The sequence below is a fragment of the Panthera pardus genome, unplaced genomic scaffold (assembly GCF_024362965.1).
Source record: "Panthera pardus isolate Hobbes unplaced genomic scaffold, ASM2436296v1 HiC_scaffold_5, whole genome shotgun sequence".
Classification (NCBI taxonomy): domain Eukaryota; kingdom Metazoa; phylum Chordata; class Mammalia; order Carnivora; family Felidae; genus Panthera; species Panthera pardus.
The window spans coordinates 1,666,153-1,687,140 of record NW_026526980.1 but is presented as its reverse complement, the minus strand read 5'-3'; the positions used below and the strand labels follow the sequence as shown (position 1 = coordinate 1,687,140).

General features: G+C 40.4%; 1 protein-coding gene across 25 annotated transcripts in view; it reads right to left on the bottom strand.

The window, feature by feature from the left end:
- The window catches only part of RBFOX1 (RNA binding fox-1 homolog 1), a 2,061,409-nt gene that overhangs the window by 466,085 nt on the left and 1,574,336 nt on the right, over positions 1–20,988 (bottom strand). The gene's annotated exons all lie outside the window — the stretch shown is intronic.

Sequence of the window (20,988 nt, the reverse complement as noted above, 5' to 3'; positions counted from 1 at the left end):
CAAGCAGGTGACCCCTGAACATAATCTCCTACCAGTATGTTTGATATGTCCCACATTTTCCTTTTATTGCTTATAAAAATACTTTTAACTTGAAATAGTTTTAGATTTACATAAAGACTGCAAAAAATAACAGGAGAATTCGTGTGTATCTCTTATGCAGCTTCCCCTAACAGTACACTACAGTGCTCCAAGCCAGGAAATTCATACTGGGACAACACTGGTAACTGAAATGCAGATCACGATGGGAATTCAGTAGTTTATTCCACGTATCTCCCTTTTCTGGGCCTGGATCCCATCCAGGGTCTCACCTTGCATTTTGCTGTTATTTCTCTTTACTGTTCTTACAGTTGACATTCTAACAAGTCAACATTTGGTTGAAGCGAATGGTGCCACCAAGTACTTGCCTGGCAGAATAATGTCTATTCCAGGGACCTTTGGGCTCTGCAGGTATGTGTATCTGCAGCCTCTAGGTAAGCATTGCTAGGATGCTGAGAAGCCCCAATCCAGCAACTTTCAGAACCACCCGTCCCCAAGTCTCTTAGATGAACCCTCCCCCCAAATACTGCACTTCCCCTAACTTCAGATTCACAAATGAACTCTCCCCTTTCACAAACACCAACAAGCTCCCGTGAGGCCAAAACAACAAAATGGCAGGAAAGCACAGGAGAGTCTAAGATGTTGGGTAACAGGAGACCAGCAATCCTTCTCACACTCCCCCATTTCCCTCCTTCCTTCTGGTTTTGAAAACAGCTCGTGGAATTGTACAGAAAGGGCATCAATAGATTACAAACTGTTTCCCTCTAATAAAACGTTAAACGATGTTGAAAATTAATCACCAGGGCCATCATGCTGCCCTCCTCAGAGGGAGACGGCTCGGGAAATTTAATAAATTATTATCACAATGATGTTCCTATTATAGAATTTGCATTTCATTCCCAAGGCCTGCATTCAGCCTCAGAGTTGCCTGATGATGGCTAAGAAAACTGAATGGACTCTTTTGCCTTAACGGTTGGAGGGCCCTGCTTACAGTGGTCCATCAAAGGGTATATGGGCTTCATACTTAATTATTTCAGTGTCTGCTCTAACCCCCTTCTGTATAATTTTGGTTTCTTTAAGACAACTAAAGACCGTATTGAATCGTGAGAGTGCCCTCCTGCCGGAAACACGCACTGTAATGATATGCCTAGCTTAAAAGCAAATCTAATCTACTTGCTTATTAAATTTAAATGTGTTTAAGGCTGATATGGTTTGAAGATGATATGTAAAATAACAGCCTCCATGGTTATAAATGTCAACTCTAAAAATTATATGCAATATAACATACAAAATAAATGCTGCTTCATCTTTACATTCCACTGTGATCAATTCATTAAACGATGTATTACAAGCCACGAGGACGGTTGTACAACGCAAGACGCCATTTGTCACAACATATTCCAAAGCACCCAGGAAATGCTGTGGAGATCTTTTGTCAGCAATGGATGATAGTTCTTATTAGAAAGAGGGGGGAAAACAGCTTTTCGATGTACCATGAGCAGAATTACTTCTCCAATCAAATATTAAAGACTGGGGAAATCCATTCTTAAGGCAAAGTTCCATATTTACAAAGTGGGACTGGGAAAAAGGGGTTTCTTAGAAGAGAGGACTGGCTATAAACAGTTAAGTATGATGGTAAAGAATGAAGACAGAGTTCCCCTGAGTTATGAAGCACAGTTTCATAATGTTCAGATCATACCGAAGGAGTCCCTAAGCTGGAATGATCACAGCAGGATCCTATGTGAATGTGAGGAGGGGGCATATAATATACACCTTGGGCCCCTTTTTCAAGCCTCTAATGGAGAAGACTGGGAGAAGCCTGGGAATACCCATTTTTTTCTAAAAAAAAGAAAAAAGCTTCCTTCATTATTGTCTGAATAGTTAACATGCTCTGAAGCATAACCAAGCTTTCCTTAGCACGTGCATGCAAGCATGTGCATGTGTCTATAGACAAGTCTGTTTTAACTCTTAAAACAGATGAACGACACAAAAAGATACAATGAATATGAACTCTGTGTGCTCCAGTGAACAACACGCACTACACAGAACCACAGTGGGAGGAGAGCAATACTCCCTATCAGCCGATCTGCTGGTGGAATACTTCAAGTGTTGCTAACTTCTGGCCAACTATATCCCTTTGTATGCCCAACCCCTTCAATTTAGGTCTTCTAACTTAGGTCACTTCCCATATCCCTTTAGCTCATAATCTAGAGATCAGAGTTTTATTCAGGAAAAAAAAGTATCTGGCTGAAAAGTCAAAATCTCTGTTGGGAATTTATTGAACAATGAGGAGGATCAATGCTTATAAAGCCTAACAAAAGAATGAGGGCAGTTGACTCTGGCTGAAAGGATTTTTATTTTAAATTAAAAAAAAATTATAAATGCATTTAAATTTAATTGTGCTAAGCACAAGCTTCTCTATCAATGGTATTCTACTCCTTAGTGACCTTTTAGGAAGTCTTGAGACTTTTTTTAATCAGTCAACAAAGAACTCTGCATTTGGGGCGCTCATTGATGTCCTGCCCAATCCTATTTCAATCAGGATAATGATCCTTTTGTCTTCTGTATTTGAGTTGGACCCATCCAGACACACAAGTAATCAGGATATAGATGGGCTAGGATAGATTCTTCGAGAAAACTGGTGGAAAGAAATAAAACTTTATTACTAGATGTACTGGGAAAGTTATGCAGATTGCCCGCAGGTGTCTGGGAGTCGTGAGGCTGCTGACCTGGACTTCCCCAGTGATTTACAACCTACAGTATCTTCCTCCCAGTGGTAGGCTGGTTTAGAAAGTAAGAGATTTAATTGAGAGATTTAATTAAGAGATTGGTAATGGGATAGAGATAATTATGCCTCACAGAGTGCCTCATGTCCTCTGGTGTGTGTGTGTGTGTGTGTGTGTGTGTGTGTGTGTGTGTGTGTGTGTTGGAAGGAGGTGTTTTGGAGTGGGGCAAATACATTCCTGGAATTGGGGAAACGAATTGAATCAGTGTGCCCTGAGAGCATGCTCACTATGGAGATGCCACCCTCCCAGGCTTCATCAGATAGGAATCACTCAGCCTTCCCTCTGAATGCCCAAAAGTCTGGATCTGCCTCTGGCTAGAGTTCCTGAACCAAACCTTCATTGGATGGTTTATCCTGCTTCCCAGGCTACAGTTACAGCCCTCCATAGTGTCAAAGAACCTCCTCCAATCCCTAGCTGTCTGCTGGTCTCTATGCTGTGTCCTTAACCATTTCTTTGAAAGATCCTAGCTCTGGACTTGCACTTTTAACCACAAACTCAATGTCATTCCTCTATTCCTTTGCAGTATGCCCTACGCTATCTCTCATGGCTATACTTTCTGCAGTCGTGAGACAGATCTGCATCAGAACCCCCAAATGATATGGGGACATAAGCAGCTCAGGATGGCAGTACCGAAAGTGCTGTGCTGAGCCAATGCTCATGGGACAAGTCAGTAGTGTGATCTGCCGTCTGCTTAGACTATAAAAGAACACTCAGGGAATGGGGTGGGAGAAAATTATACATGCGTGTGCGTACACACACACACACAGACACATACACACACACACACACACACACTTCCTGCAGGACTTCAGTTAGGGTCTGTTAGACCCCTCTAACAGGCAGTTAAAAGCTTCCTCCAAATGGCATTTTAAAACTAATTGCAATGCAAATTTCAACTTTAGAGTTTTTAACAAAACCCTACTCAGACAACATCAGAGTGTTTTAATGCAAGACTTACAAAGCCAAAGGAAATACAGGAAGATGCATTATGGCTTCTTCATTTTAGCCTAAGCACTTCAGTTACCTTCTCCAGCTTTTCAGCCATGGTCCATTTCAAGGATGTTTCGTTCCATCACACTTGTGCCTCTGCTATCCTTTCCAGTTACATAATAATACATCTCTGGCTGAGTTGGCTAATTTGTCAAAATTCTCTAATGCAACCAGCAAAACATTCCACATTTCATTCAGAAAATGCAATTAAAGAAAAAGTAAAATGCAGTAAAAATGATCTACAATCCCACTATCCAGAGGTAACTATGGTTAGCAAACCAAAAAAAAATTTTTTTTTCAAGATTTCTATTCTGTTTGTGAGCTAATTCTTACAGTGGTGTGATTTTGCCCGAGCCATGTTGTGGAATCTGCTTTGTTTACTGACAATACATTGTGAACAGTGTCCAATATGACCACCATAAATTAGCCAATTCTGTGTGTCAGAAATTTAGGTTATTTCCAATTTTTCACCATTACAAAAAATGCTGATAAATATTCTTTTATAGGGAGCCATATTTGTTTCCATGATGTGAAAAGGATTTCCCCATAGTGCTAAATTATATGTATACACCTTTTTAAGACTTCACACAATTTTTAAAATGATTGATAATCTCTCAAAATAACTGAGGAAGGGCAGGTGCGCTATAAAGAAAAAATATATTTATGTCCTATTTTATGCCACCTGCCCCCTTGTACCTTATCTACAATTTTAGTAGTTCAAAGTATCTAGAGAACTAGGTTTTGAAAATAAGTTATAACAGATATTAATGAGACTACTGAGTACATCCTAATACAGATGATATTTGATAGGAGTATCATTTTAATAATGATATTGCAGTTTTATACAGTATCATATATATATGATATGTATAAATACGTATAATATAATACTATATATATCTATATATAGATATATAGATATATAGAGATATATATAGATATCTCTTTAGCTACTAAGAAGTAAGTTTCATGATTTGGAAACTTTCTTTAAAGTGGTTGCACATATCTGCACAATTATTAAATCCCAATGTCAGTATATGATCACTGTATTATTCTTTCTCCTTTTCTCTACGCATGAGATTTTTCATAATAAAAATACTTTTTTAAAATGGAGGTGGCTCAGTCAGTTAAGCGTCCGACTTCGGCTCAGGTCATAATCTTGCATTCGTGGGTTTGAGTCCTGGGTCTGAGCTGTCAGCACAGAGCCTAGAGCCTACTTCAGATTCTATGTCTCCCCCTCTCTCTGCCCCTCCCCTGCTCACACTCTGTCTCTCACTGTCTCTCAAAAATAAATAAACATTTAAAAAAATGAAAAATAAAAATAACGGAACCAGAACATTCTTCTCAATGGGGGTTGGAAGCACACAGTAGGGACTCTGTAGTTCAAGTGGAAGAGACTGCTAGTAGCTTGGCAACAAAAAAGACTCTATTTCTGGCATGCCACGATGCTGCATGGAATGACTGCTGACAGCAGGTGCCATGTGTAGCCTTAAGGGGACATTGTGTGAAATAATAGCATTTGTGTTTCCCGGAGGCACCAGAGTTCCCTGACCCTGACTCTCTGGCCCCCTGGATCTGTACTCACACACACCAACCAACCATAGTTGCTAAAGGCTGGCACCTGCTTGAGAGGAGGAGCAGAAAGGGTCAGGAAGTGAGTCTCCACTGGGTAACTGCATTTGTGTTGAGAATGGATTGGGCTTGTTGGTACCTAGGGATGAAATGGTATGGAACCGAAATTGCCATGGCTCACCAAGAATCTGTGAGGCTCGGGTCTACACAAGCTGGTGTAAAGGCTTTACAACCTGAAAGGAGTTCAATATCTTGACATGTGTGCTCTCCATTTAACACTTTTGGTTATAGCAGGAAAAAAGAAAAAAAAAGTGTATTTGGAGATAAATGGCATAACTAGGTCTATCTCTGAGGACTAAATTGATTTATGATTGTGACACACAAATATCTTCCCGGATGTTTCTCAAGGTGTAATAAAAGTGGTGGGGTTTCTTGCAAATGGTGTATGCCATCTACCCAAGAATGTGTGTGTCCACAAAGATGACCCATAATGCAGTATCGTCAGAGGCACTAGACCCAGATAGCTCTAATCTAGTCTTGTCACTTGCAGACAAAAGCGTGGGATCCAATGTTCTTCCATGCAATCCACCTTTGTCAAATGCGTTAAGGAAATTACCTGTCAGAAACATCATGGCTGAGATTCTGTGATTAAACACAAACGTGGAGATGCTCAAGGGTACAGTGGAATCATTAGGGAAAAAAATTACACACAAACACCTCCTTCAATTTACTTTCCTTTGAATTAATTCTGTGGTCATAAATATTTGAAATCCGCAGAGCGATATATAACATGAAACTTATCAAGTACCCACTCTGGCTGAAACTATGCCAGACACTATCCCATAATATCCCCATCCGTTCAGTGGATGTAACGAGATAAAACTCTATGGACATTCCTCCATGTACTTATTGCACAATTTCAAATGTATTACGTAATCTAAGGCTCAATTTCCTTATCTGCACTGTGGGACATTAATATGCATATCATGTTGTCATTGCAATGCTTCAAAGAGGTAATATACATAAAGTTTCGAGCACACATTTAGCACAAAGTAAGAATTCTTATACTTATTAACAATTGTGAGTAAGCATTATTATTGTGGTTAATTAGTATCCCCTTCAACACACGCACACACACACACTCAGAGTTTAAGGATCTTGTCTAAGGTTTTCAGATTGACAAATAGAAGCACGGAAATTTAGAACTGAGGTTGTTCTGAGTCTGAAAGTTCAAACTCTATCTCTAGGTCCCCATTACTCAGATTCTTAAAAAAATAAGATTTCACAAGAGTTCACAGTCATTCATGGGGGTTCATATCTCTTTCGGTACACCCATGTGATCAAGACCTGTGTATTATGACCCCGTGATACTGCACTACCACACTATTTACTAACCTGAAAAGGACTGTCAGAAAGGTATGTTTAAGGAGCCACACTTAAATTATTTAATGTTTGACCATGAGATTGGGATTGTAGGTAACTATGGGGGAAGTAAAAGCCCACATGCAATGCAGATAAACAAATGTCCTGCGTCATGGGGTGAATTTGTGGATATATTGTGATTGCCATCATCTCTCCCCCAGCCTTCTGCTGAAATCTTTTAGATTATCCCTATGCTTCCACTATTCCCCTCTCCTGAGTCTACTCTCCACAAAATTCCTGAAAATTGTAAATTGGATGATGCCCGCTCTCTCAGGCCACTCAAATGGCAGGCTGTTGCTCTAAGACTAAAATTCCATCTCCTTACCATGAGCAAAGAATTTTCCTTGATCTGCTCCTCCACCATCCCCTCTCCACCTTGTTCTTGGGGTTCATTCCAGACATGTACGGCCCTTTTTCTGCTCTTCAAACATACCACACCCTTTCCTGCTAATGACCATGCACAGGCCTTCACACTGTTGGGCTCGTCTCACAGATCCTGTCTTCCTCCTCCCCCGACCCTCGCATCAGTACCATCCCTAGTCATTCCAGTTCAAGGCAGCCCATCTCACTGTCTGAACGACCCCATCACAGTCTGAAATCTTACCCTCTCTTTACTGGTTTACTTTATATCTTTTAAACTACTCCCTAAACTAGAATGGTTATTTCATGCAGGCAGAGACCTGGTAACATTCATACCTAAAATGACACCTGACAACAGGAGGTGTTAAGTACCTCCTTGCCAAATGGAAATTAAATACGATGAAAAGTTCTCCATGTGTTTTATTAATTTTATTTGAACAGTGATGCTCAGCCCTTGCTCACTTTCTGTGTGAGTCAGGTATTCCCTGAGTCCTGCCTGGCAAAGGTGGTTTGGCCCTGTATTCTGAGTACACCTTCCTGCTTCAGGCACCTATGAGATCATTAATGCAGGCTTCTGGGAACCTGGAAATAACACACACACACACACACACACACACACACACACACTCACACACACACACACCTTTATTCAGAAATATTGATGAAGTAAAGGGGGAGAAAGAGTGCAAAGCGTCAGTTGTACTTAAAGTTTGGATTGACCTGTGAAGGTTTAATTATATAACAATAATAAATAAATAAAAGACTTTGGGTTCAGGATAATTCCATGCTGACCAGTGGGCTTCAGCAGCTGGTATGAAATTTCAAGCAGAACAATTAGCCTTGTTTGTTCTGCCAAATTAGAAGCTCAACCCCTACCTTCACTATCCCCTGCAAACTCATAAACACAGTAGTATACTTACAATTATTGGGGATACATCTCTTTAATCCACGATGGCTCCCCTAAATCAAGCCAATCTCCTCTCAGACACAAATATACATAAGCAACGGTTGTTTTATGTGATTCAACCCATTGTACCTCAATTAATAGGTCCAGGGTTGAATACCAATCCTAGCTGGGTCAATTTAATTCTCTTTCCTGGAAAATTTAGAATCCAGGATGTCGTTCTCTTATTTATAATACTATACATTCAACAACATTGCTACATGTCCAGTATATGTAAAGCATTGTTCAGAAGAAGTCTTTGCTCTCAGAAGCTTAGGGTCTAGTGGGAGCAGCATATGGTAAATGAGTAGATGAAGAAAGTAAGATAATGTATGATCACAGCATGGGATTGGTATGGCCAGGGAAGGCCTTTGGAAAAGGTAACGTGAACCAAAATGCAATTAACCTAAAAGAACCAATAATATTAACATTTGGAGGGAGCATCTCAGGATTACGTGCAAGGTGCAAGGTGGAGAGAAGGGCGAATCCGATGGGTTGGCCATAAGCTGCAAAGAAAAGGGTCTTGAGAGTTGAGGACGGATGCCTTTGCTGGTCCTTGGTTCATTCTAATGGCTCAGGCTGCTCTTCCTCCTCTTTGTATACTCTTGGCATCTATGGAATATTTTGAAGCTAAATTCTCCTTTCTCACTTATGTGAATCTGAAGGGAGTTTCTGGTTTTGCTTTCTCACCAAGAAGAATTAGGATTGCCTCTTAACCTTGGATTTCTAGAGCAACAGTTCACAACAGAATATCTGGAAAAGGGCAAAAACGTTCAGGACAAGGAGAGAGAAGAGATATTCAGCAGCTGCTCAGCCTTCTGGAACCAAGGATATGAGGAAGCTCGGCAAGTGTGCGTGTGAGATCGTCTCATGAAGAAATCCGGCTTGAGGAAGGATTTTACTTTTTGTTTTTTATCTGTGGCTGTAGAATTCAAGTCAAGTTCCCTACAGAAGAACATCAGTGTTTACAAAGCAGGAATAAAATGACAATCCTTCAACAGCTTCACACAGCTTACAGTTAAGGAAAGTTTTAAACTCTCCGACCCCCAAAGCTCACGATCTAGGTCAAAGATACCACAATAAGGTTCATCTTAAGAGGCAACTGAAAACCATTTACAGTGGCTGAGGAATTACCATGAACATACTTATTTTTTATTTAATGTTTATTTATTTATTTTGAGAGAGCATGAGTGGGGGAGAAGGGTGGAGAAGCAGAGGGAGAGAGAGAACCCTGAGCAGGCTTCAAGCTCAGCGTGGAGCCTGATGCGGGGCTCGATCTCATGAAGAGCAAGATCACGACCTGAGCTGAGATCGAGAGGCAGAGGGTCAACTGACTGAGCCACCCAGGTGCCCCACCATGAACACACTTCTGAAGCCTTGTCCAGCTCATCAGCAAAGACAGTGATCATCCAGCGGTGCGTGCCTTGGGTGCTGGACTGGAGAAATAGGTGGTATGTGCTTCATTCACTATCCCTGTTCCAGAGGAATTAACCCTTTTTCTCCCTCTACCTTAATGGCTGAGATCTTTCTTTTCCTAGCACCTATTTCAAAACACCCTTGCCCACAACTATTCAGAGAGATCCCCCCTGGGGTGCCTCTCTAACACTGACAGGGCTCCAAATAAAAGCACTCTAAAATTCTCAGGCAACCGTAACTATGATCACTTATTAACTCATGAGCAGTAGGAAGAAGGAGCAAAGAGCCTGAAGAGAGCAGAGAAGGATGAAGTCTGGCAGTTCAACTCATCCAGTTCTGGTGCTCACTCAGTTCTCATGACCATGCTAAGAGGTAACCAGCCATCTCATCATTTAGCAGCCGGGGAGACTGCAGATCAGAGAGGTTCTGTGACTTTTCCAAGACCATTCAGCTGGCAAGTGGCAGGCCAGGATAGAAACCCGATCTCTAGAACTCCTGGCCATTCCCTTACATCAGGGGGTCAGTAAACTACGGCCTGAGGACCAAATCTGCCTCGCTGCCTATTGTTGAAAACAAAGATTTGTCATAATACTGCCAAACTCACTTGTTTTCATGTGTTGTCTGTTTGCTCTTACTTTACACCTGCAGAGTTGAATAGTGGTGACAGACACCGTATGGCCCACAAGCCTAAAATATTTACTATCTTGCCCTTTACAGAAAAAGTTTGCCAACCAATGTTTTATGGCATTGTTATGAGCGTTAAGCATAAAATCCTCAACCTGACACATGCTTCTTCTTAACCATGATGCTGAAAATAAACTTCCCCTGTGGTAATATTGTACCTAAATATTTTCACCTTGAAGCAAGTGTTCTGGCTTTTCTTTCTTTCTCTCTTTCTTTCTTTCTTTCTTTCTTTCTTTCTTTCTTTCTTTCTTTCTTTCTTTCTCTTTATTTTTTTTATCATAATAACTCACAGTAGAAATAGAGCAGAGGAGTAGGAAAGATAATTTTCCCCAAGCAAATCTCTTGCAATCCTTTCTAACACCACAGGGAACCCTCTTACCTTTCACAAAAAAGGAAAGAACCAGTCACTATATTTAGTGGCAACTCATCTATCAGCCTGTAAAGTACTATCCAATAAAATCAAAGGGCCCCACCAGATAGATCAATACTAGTGCATAAACATGTTTGTGTCTGGGCTTTCTGAAAACATGCCTTCAGAATGTAGGGACTTGCCCTGCCCTGCATCTGATGAGAAGGGTAATCCATCGTGAGAAAACAGGCTTCCAGAAACTGCTCCTTTCTGGCTGTGTGGCATCAATCACTTACTTAACCTCTCTGTGCCTGTTTTCTCTCTGAAAAGAATAAAAACAATAATAGTACCCTCCCTCCTTATAAAATTACATAATAATTTAAATAATTAATACAGGAAACTACGTTAAAAGACTGATATACAGTAAACGAACAATTGGTATTGTTTGGATATTATTATTATTTGGTATAATAATAGTGTTGTAAAGCACCATTTACTGTGAAGACTAGGGCGATTGTGGACAAAACACAGAACCTTTTCTCTAATGAAAACGGACCCTCGTGCAACATTTCTGAGAAAACTGTAAATTTTTCAAAGATTCTGTACACAAATGAAGGACAGTGCAATTCCAGGAATTTTGTTACTGCTGTTGTTGGAATCACCCGTGTGGTCAGCTTGGTACTTAAGAAAAACAAAAGCAACACACATGTGCACATTAAACTTTAAATGTGTGACAAAAAGGAAATGCCAGCACCTGACAGATAGGTCCAACAGCAAAACATAATTAATTGGTCTGCAGCTTGGCAAATTCTCCCACAGATTTTGGTGAGTCGTAAATCAGTTCAAGAGGGAGTCAGACAAATTGTGGAGACTGAACAAATCATTGAGAGATGGAACGCAGAGCAAATTGTTCTCTGAGGAGGAGATTTTTAGAACTCCTTCTCTTAAGTAAGGCGGTGGGGTGGGGGGTGATTTGAGAAAGTCTGAACATAGAATTACTTTACATTTTCAATGGAAATGAACTCCAAAAGCAAAGGTAATTTAAGTGTCTTCCTTTCAAAAAAATTCCTGGTTGAGCATCTTCCCATATAAAGAGCTGCATAGCTGTATCCTATTCTCCTACCCACAAATGCATCAAGAAAATTAACACCTCAAATAAACTGGGATCTGACCAAGAAAAAGTTGAACCTTGCACATTAATTATGTATCAGATCAAAGAAACAGCCATAAAAATAAAAGCAAACCTATCCTCCATGTGGCAGCTCTATCAGTTAGTTTATTGCTCACCATATGTGCTGCCATAGAAAATTATAACGGGCCAGTATTGTTAACCATAAACAAAGGGGACTGGATTATTATTTATAGTCTTGTTAACCAAATTAGTAAAGTCAATCAAACTGGATCAGTATACGAAGTGACGATGAGTGTTCATTAGCCATGACTTCTAGAACAGGGGAAACTCAATGTTAAGAGACATTTGGTCAGTGAGACTGTGCTTGACTTTCAGAAGACAGAGACCCATTCCAAGGTCAGGCACGGAATTAACAACACTGCCAATGGCTTTCAACGGCAAGGAATGTGTGACTCTAAGCATAGAGAGTGTTCTTCTTTTAGATTCCCCCAATGGATAAATGGCCAAATTCTGGTGATATGAACAGCATACCTCCCTAAACGCAGCATAGGCAGAGTCTTCACTGGCGGGCACATCAGATTTCTCAGCAGGGACTACAAATCAATTATTCAATCATCCAAATGATCAAAAAACAAAAACTTTTCATGCTTACTCATATCTGTATTCTCTTTCCTTTTGGACACATGGAAAGATTACATTTTCCATCTCCTTGCAGCTGGTTAGAACCATGTGACTCGCTATGGCCAAACCATTAGTGACCTAGTCATTTAACTGCCATTACAAGACGTCCCACTCTTGGTCTTTCTCAGCTACATCAAACAACAAGGCTGTGTGTCCTCAAAAGTGAAGCTACTGGCGGATGGTACCTCCATCAGATTGAATTGCTAGGTCATCACCTGCTCTGCAGAGTTGCCTAGACCCGTGGAAGACTTTATATGAACAAGAAACACGAGAATTTTTTGTGTGTAACTATGGCATAATCTGGCATATACTGACTATCTGTGGGAGGTGTGGCGCAAGTGCACACGGGTGGCCTTTACTCCTAGAGATCTGAGTCAATAGGTCAGAAGGGAAGGGACACAGCGTCTGTGTGGTTCACATGCTCCTAGTTAATCTTACGAGCACATCCAAAGAGGAAAAAGTACACTAGAACATGGGCCAGCAAACCACGACTCAGAAGCCAAATTCTCTCTGCTTTTGTAAATAAAGTTTTATTGGAACGCAGCCGTGCTCATCCATTTATGTACTGTCCGTGGCTGCTTTGTGCTACAACAGGTGAGATGAGTGGTTGCATCACAGACCATAAGACCTGCAAAATCTAAAATATTTACAGTCTGGCTCTTTATGGAAAAGGTTTCCTGACCCTCGGACTAGAATATTGTGCAAGCACCCCGCTTCCTGCTACCGTCTTGTCAATAGCGCAACTTGCCGGGGCGCCTGGGTGGCGCGGTCGGTTAAGCGTCCGACTTCAGCCAGGTCACGATCTCGCGGTCCTTGAGTTTGAGCCCCGCGTCAGGCTCTGGGCTGATGGCTCGGAGCCTGGAGCCTGTTTCCGATTCTGTGTCTCCCTCTCTCTCTGCCCCTCCCCCGTTCATGCTCTGTCTCTCTCTGTCCCAAAAATAAATAAAAAACGTTGAAAAAAAAAATTAAAAAAAAAATAATGCAACTTGCCTGCATAGCAGCTGTCACAGGAAGCCACCTGCTGTACAAAAGGTGACTGCTGTGAAAAACCTTACTGAAAATAAGACACAGGATAGAAAAGCTCACATAGCATCCCTGACCTGCTTCTAACTGCTCTTCTCATCAGCTCTAGAGGCCTTGATGGGACTCTTGTTTGTTTGTAGAATAGATACTTTTCACTATAGTCTGTCCACAGATGATCAGCCGGGAAGAGGGCCACAAATGCCATTCCTCTGTCACTGGAGGCAGTGATGTTCTCACTATTGTCCATGTGGGGAGACCCACTAATGGACAGAAATATATGCCAGTCAGCAAAATGCCAAGTTGCCCTTGCTTGGTTTCATAACACTGTACATGAGGTCTCTCCAAACTAGCTTTTTAAAGTAGGCTACATCTGGATTTATTGGCAGCCCGGGATGGTTTCTGAATGTGCCCAGAGAGACTTCATGGGCAGCGAGTGTTTATTCTGCTATCGGTAAATCACCTTGTAAGTAAATTATCAAAGAGAAACTTTGAACTTCGAACCTGAAATTAGAAAATGTGAATAGAAAACTTTTTTTTCATTTTTAAAATAATTCCTCCCACCCCCTGTCCCTGGTTCTTCTCTATTCTCTTATACTTCCTTTTTTGGTTGTTGTTTTTTGTTCCATTGATAATAATAATATCCATTATCACCATAGATATTTTATGTTTTTATGTATATGTAAATATGTATTTATTTTCTGTTCATTGTCTTCATCCTGACTATGATGTGAACAAGAATATTATCTAATTATGTTCATTATTTTATTCTCAGTATCTAACCAAGAGTTGGAAAACTTTTTCTCAATGGGCCAAATAGTAAATATTTTATTCTATTTTAATTTTTAAGTGTACTTATTTTGAGAGAGAGAGAGAGAGAGAGAGAGAGAGAGAGAGAAAGGCAAAGGGGGACAGAGAGAGAGGGAGAGAGAGAATCCCAAGCCTCCATGTGGGGCTTGAACTCATGAACTGTGAGACTATGACCTAAGCCGAAATTAAGAGTTGGACGCTCAACCAACTAAGCCACCCAGGTGCCCCCAACAGTAAATATTTTAGACTTTGTAAGCTATACAATCTCTGTCATAGCTGTTTAACTTTGCTCTTGGGAGCACAAATAAGCCACAGGCATGAGAATGAGTGTGTGTGACTTTATACACAATAAAACAATAAAACTTCATACACAAAAACAGGGAGAGGGCTGGATTTGTTTCCAAAGCTATAGTTTTCTAACTCGTGACCTAGAACACTGTCTGACACATAGTAGGCACTTCATAAATATCTACTGTATCAATGAATACACAGAATGAAGTCATCACAGCATTCACTACTGAATGAATGAATATGTGAATGAGCAAATGAATGAATGAATATCTCAACTGTGTGTGGTTAAACAATAGTCACTGAGTGCACACTGTATGTCAGGCTTTCTTCCAAGTTCTAATGATATGAAATAAAACACAACATAAAAATTATAACAGCTAAGGAAATTCAGAATGATGCTAAGCACTTTACATGCATTATCTCATTTAATCCTATCAATGATTTTAAGAGCCAAGTATTATTATTAATCCCATTTTACAGCTGAGTTAACTCAAGCTTAACATGGTTAAGTAGCTTGCCCCCAAATCACACACACAGCATGTAGTGCCAGGATTACAATGGAAGAAATCTGATTTAAAGTACATGCTTTTAATCATACCAGTGTGGTCTGTCGGTGGGGACTTCTGCTGACAGAAGTCCGCCTCAGTTAGGCATCATAATGAGCATACTGGTATGTACTCACCTCCCAGGTACTTAGTCTTTTGGTTTCAGAGTGTTCAAGGTTTGAAACCTATACTACAGAGGAAGTGGTATCTTGGGCTCATATGTGCTCAGGGGGGCGATGTATGAACCTTGAGTCTTTTCAACCCTCTAAGAAGTGACCTTTTCCTAGAAAGCACAGATTACTGCAACCCAGCTGAGAAACATGTGCAGAGACAGCTCTACCCTGGGAGGGAGCAAGTCATTTTATCAAAAGATAAAAGAAATAACACCAACTACTGTGTGGCTGGAAGAGGTAACCTCAGAAAGCTTGTTCTAATAGAGTTGTGCGTTCCTTTCAAACACCACAGCACCAAGCAGCAAGGGCAGGGTGATAAGCCCAGATCCTACCCATCTCCAAAGCAGAGTTCTTGAACAAAGTGTACCTTGTCCACAAATGGGATCGTTTTGTGTATGAGGTCAGTGCCCCATCTATGCCTTGTTTCAGTTATTCTATAAGCTATGAATATAACAGGGTAGGGGAAGAAGGTTCATTTCCCAGTCCTACATTTCTGCATAAAAGAGACGGGATTCATTCTCCCACTTACTGCCTTTCTACCCATTTCTTTGCTGCCTTATTTACAAGAGAAAAGGAACTGTTGATAAGGAATGTGAGAATCCTCAAGATTCACTGAGTTCCATTTCATAGATGAACAAAGTTATTTCATGAAAAGGTAAGGAATGTGAAAAGATACTCATGATCTTTAAACATTAGGGAAATGCAAGTTAAAGCAACCGTGCGATGCCACTACATATTTCCTAGAATGGGTATAATTCACAAGACAGCTAATACCAACAGTTGACAAGGATGGGGCACCACCAGGACTCTTGTTTGTTGCTGGTAGGAATATACAATGGAGGATCCACTTTAGAAAACAGTTTGGCAGGTTGAGTTCCACTCTGAAGTAGCCACTCAAGAGAAGCAAAAGCATACGTCCACACAAAAACATGGAGACCAATGCTCATAGCAACACTATACATAATAGTTGACATCTGGAAACAATACAAGTGTCTATCAATTGATGAACAGATAAACAAAATGTGCTATATCCATACAATGGACTGTTACTCACCAGTAAAAAGAAACTACTGATACATAGATGAACCCCAAAAACACACAGGGTAACTCATCGGGGTGACGAAACTATTCTAAAACAGGATTGTGAAAATATTTCATATCTATAAGTCCACTTAAAATTGAATTGAATTATACATTTATAATGACTGTATTTTGTGGACACCTGGGTGGCTCAATCGGTTGAGCATTTGACTTCGGCTCAGGTCATGATTTCGCACTCAAGGGTTCGAGCCCCACATCAGGCTCTGTGCTGACAGCTCAGAGCCTGGAGACTGCTTTGTACTCTGTGTCTCCCTCTCTCTCTCTGCCCCTCCCCTGCTCACACTCTGTCTCTCTGCCTATCAAAAAATAAAATAAGATAAAAACATTAAAAATTTTTTTAAATGACCAAATTTTGTAATGTGATATTATATATTAATAATCTACAAACAAATAGAAATTCCACATGCATGATCTCTCTCTTTCAGGTTCTATCGCTACAACTGGGTTGTTAAGTCTTACGCCAAGATTCATTCCATTCACGTGTTTTAGCGGAGGCTACAAATCATGGATACAGAGGAGGGTTTATAAGACTCAAACCTAGAAAATACGATACTCTTATTTCCTTGTGCAGCATATAAGCATAGCCAAACCATGTCTTTCTTCAAAATTTTTCTAAGTGGAGTCAGCCAAGAAAAACTCTGTGTGTTATGTTTCTTGGGTGCCTATCAATTAGAATACTTTTGGTTGCAAATAACAAAAATCCATACTAAAATTAACTTAAACCCTATAGGAATTAATATTGCACATTGCAATAATTCAAGGACAAACACACTTGCTTTCAATCTCTTTGGGCCTTTTTTGGTCAAATGCCCAAATACTAGTGGGGTCATCCATCGTCCAATGATAGCCAGAAAACTGGGTTCCAGAATGAAATGTTGACAAGGGCAGAGGGGTTATTATAACTGGCTTATAACATTTAAGTCCCTGTCCTGCTCCACCTCCAAATGGGGTTGCTGTCAGATTATCCATTGTCACGTGAACTTGATGGAGAGAGATGGAAACATGAGTAAAATCAGTCCTCTGCTAGGAAGGGGAAGAACATGATGGAATCTAGGTGAACAATTGGATTCACAATAAAACTCTGACAATAAAATCCCAGAGCTGCCTAGGTTTTGCCACCTGCCTCATACAGAAAGGCCATCTTCAGTGGAAGGGAATGAAGCCAATATGGTGATACTGAGAACAGTCTTCATTGTCATTGCTTGGTTCCAATGACACATGCCCTTTCTGATCATATGACCTAAGAAATGCACCTCCCTTCACTTAAACTCAGTCCAAATGCAGTTTCTAGTAACAATAGAAAGAGCCACAGTTAATTCGATTACAAAAAGAGCTAAATTGGCTTTGCATGGGAAAAGGGCAGTAAGCTCCTCATGGATAAGTGTCGTATGCACTTTATTCACCATCCTTCATATAACACAAAGAAGGTGCTCAATAAATACTTGCTGAATGAATAAACCTCCACCAATCAGCTCCCTATATTGACTGTACTTTTTCTTTGGGAGGAGATCAAGTGATTTCCCTTTCATTTCATTACTCAGTGGGATCTGGGGTAGGGAATGTTTGCTTCTAACCCTCAACTCTCAGAGAAGCAAATGGGCATCGTAAGTTATTTCGCTTGTATAATATAATAGTTACGACACTGTGCTAGAGAATATGACTTTATTCAGTTTTATGATGCTTTGTGCTGTAAGTGGGACTTCACTATAGATGAGTCTATGGAATTATTTTCTTTATAGATGATTAAAATAAAAAATGTCCTAAATTCGTTCCACCCTCCTGGAGCCGTTCTCAGTCTTAACTACCACCTCCTAATATCTTTACTGCTCTTTCCCCAGTGTTTCTGGAAATTGCATTCGAAGTGTAAAAATAGTCTGCAGTACTGTAATTGAAATGACAAAATGCTGAAATACAAGGAAGGAGGCAAGAAGTAAAGAGACAAAATGGCTTCCGAGAGAAAAAAAAATTGCCACTCAAATTGAACTCAATTTCACACAAAACATCTGAAACTAATACCCTCCTTTCTGAGCCTTTCAACACAGATTGACACATATATCTGGTTGTTTCTGAATTCTGTTTTATAGCATTAAAGTAAGTGGGTTTTGGGGGGACATGTGTTTCTGGCAGTGGCACTCTGCCTCAGCTAAGAGTCCCTTACAATAGTGGATTCTAACAGCAGTTTGCTTTGCTTTGACTAAGTTTCCATAGCCTGTGGCAAAATTCAAAATAAAAGAGGGGGGCGCAAAGTAGTGAGGATTTTTCTTGTAGTTTTTTATAAATAATAAGATAATTCTATAACTTTTACCACAATGATTTAAAGAAAATAATATTTCTATTTGTCGATAACTATTAGTAATGAAATGTATCCAATATTAAGCCCTGTTCTTTCCTCAGAGCTCATAATCTTTCTTCTTATTGGGTATTAAAATGTCATGTCTAATATGGGGTTTTAGGGAAAATCGGTCTTTGTTTCTTGTTTGTTTTGTTTGCCATTCTTTTATACTGAAACCATATGGGGCGGGGGGCCCAAAATTTAGTTTTGAAATGTATTGTTCTAGGGTGTTTGAGTCTTCTGCTTCGGAACCCCAGGACGGGTCAGCTTGAAATGGAGAGAGATAATTATCTCCCCATGTTCCCCCAAACCTTCATGTCAGAAGGCAATACACCAGGTGTTTAACTCCACGTGGAGAATGCCAACATACATTTTGCAACGATAAAATGAAGATTCTGATTCTTCAAAATCTGTCCCCATGAAGTGAATGCATAGTTGTGCGTTAAGATGCTGTTTCTAGGCTTACCCCAGCGCTGTCTGTGTAACTTGGGGATGATCTGTGTTCAGGGTAATTCAGAGTTTTTGTTTGTTTGTTTGTTTGTTTGTTTTGCAACGAGACAAAACAACATGAACGCATATTACATGTAACGGGTCTTGGCACAATTTCTCAGGAGGTGGTGGTAATTTGTAGAAGGTAGCACTTCTGATGTGTTGATGAAAGGCTGGGGATCAAAGGGTGGTTTCCAGAGAGAGACAAGTATGTACTTTTTTTTAAATCCATCAACACCATGGCGGGAACAACAATGTCTTTCCCCATTACAAACACAGTAGTGGGAAGATTTAGTTTTATTACATACTTTATTAGGAAAATGTGTGGGGCACTGGGGAATAAAAAAAAAAAAGAGTGTGTGTGTGAGGAGAGCAGACTTTTTAAATGGGATTTGAAAGCCCTATTGTGGGAAATTTACTGTGGGGTACGTGGATTCTAGATAAAACAAGGAAAATGTAGAATTATTGGCTCATATGAATGAACTTCAGTTCTGGGATGCAGAATTACAGAATTGAAAGGTAATTCATAAATTATCTGATTTGGATGCTTCATTTCACAGATAAGAGAATTGAGGCACACCAAGATTTTTCTGAATTGCCCCCAAATCATGTGAATCCAGAGAAAACCAGAACCAGAAACCAGCCTGTTCATGAAATGCTATAATCTTGCCACTATACCACACAGTCTCCGAGGTAGGATCTGGGATCTGAATGCACATCTTCTTTCCGGACACTACTCTCCTAGGGGATATATCCCCCCTTGAGTGGCACTTATAACTAGAGATGTGCCTCAATTATCACCCCTCCTTAAGCTATATGTTAAGCAAAATTTTAAAGATATAAAAAGACATCAGCAAAGCCAGATTTAAAGGGTTCTGAAAAGTCAATGAAGCACCGAGACAGATAATGTATTATTACAGTCCTGATGCTTATAAGCTCAGAAAACACTAGCTGATTGCCCACCATATAAATCAACCCATTTGCAACAGCCCTTCTGTAAATGGAAATGGCCTCTTCGGTGTTATTGATAAAGACACTGGAGTTCGAAACCCAAGGAGAGAAAATTATGTTCTGAACACTGAGGCCACCGTTTTACCTGTTGTGCTGAATTCACATTAAAGATCCTCTCTGAAAGAAATTTCTTTCTATAATCCTACAGTCTAGTTGGCAAGATGAGACGTGCATATATAACTCAATTAGAGGATACACAATATAGTGTGAAAGTGAATTAATGACAGTAATTAATTAAGAACATACTAAGTGTCAAGGGCTATGCTAAGCATTTTCTCATAGAATGCTCAGTAAACTCAAGTGTCCAGCAAGATTATTGCTGTCAGTCGACAGTGGAGGGAAGTAGGACTTCAAAGAGTTTAAGTTGCTTACCCCAGATCCTATTTCTTGGGAGGAAAGTCCTGGGATTTAATCCTGGGCATATCTGCTTTGCATCGATCTTTGTGGATTGCTGATTGGTAATGGTAGCAAGCATCCTGCGAGGCACTGAGAGGTCAAGAATAAGGAGAGAATGTTCCGGAAGTTTGTCAGGATTGATCTGGATCTCAAAAATTCAGTAAGATTTGGAAAAATGGAAATGAAGGAGACATTCTAGCTGGGAAGCAGAAACTGAGCAAAAGGATTAGAGTGACACAGGAAAGACAGTGCTTTTTGCTGTCACCAGCAAGAGAAAACTGTAAGACCCTGACCTGAGTCATGAAAGTTAGCCCGGTGGTTCACTGGAGGGAGGGTTGGGGTAGCTCTGGTGAGACCACTGACGAGGGGCCACAATGGGCAGCAGTGGGGGCTGTGGGATCAGATTCCCTGCCTCTGAGTTGAAGATATATCACCACTTCAGCCATCTC